Below are 623 nucleotides of genomic sequence, written 5' to 3'. Positions count from 1 at the left end.
TAGTAAGTATTTAAGAGCAGCATGGTCAGTGTACACAACCACTTTGGATCCCACTAGATAGGACCTAAACTTGTCAATGGCATAGATCACTGCAAGTAACTCTTTTTCTGTGGTTGTGTAGTTCTTCTGTGCGTCATTTAGAACACGGCTGGCATAGTAAATGATGTGCAAAATCTTATTATGCCTTTCTCCCAATATAGCACCAATGGCATGGTCACTGGCATCACACATTAGTTCAAATGGTAATGTCCAGTCTGGTGTAGAAATGAATGGTACTGTGACCAGCTTAGCTTTTAGAGTTTCAAATGCCTGCAGACACTCTGTGTCAAAGACAAATAGCATGTCAGCAGCTAGCAGATTGCTCAGAGGTTTTGCGATTTTTGAAAAATCCTTTATAAACATCCTATAGAATCCTACATGTCCCAGAAAACTTCTGATTGCCTTAACATTGGCAGGTGGTGGTAATTTTTCAATTACCTCTACCTTTGCCTTATCCACCTCTATTCCCTTGCTTGAAATTTTGTGTCCAAGTACAATTCCTTCAGTCACCATAAAGTGACATTTCTCCCAATTTAAAACCAGGTTAGTCTCTTGGCACCTTTTCAAGACAAGTGCTAGGTGGT

The sequence above is a fragment of the Arachis duranensis genome, chromosome 10 (genome assembly GCF_000817695.3).
Source record: "Arachis duranensis cultivar V14167 chromosome 10, aradu.V14167.gnm2.J7QH, whole genome shotgun sequence".
In the NCBI taxonomy this organism is placed as follows: domain Eukaryota; kingdom Viridiplantae; phylum Streptophyta; class Magnoliopsida; order Fabales; family Fabaceae; genus Arachis; species Arachis duranensis.
Note: the sequence above shows the minus strand (reverse complement) of the source record.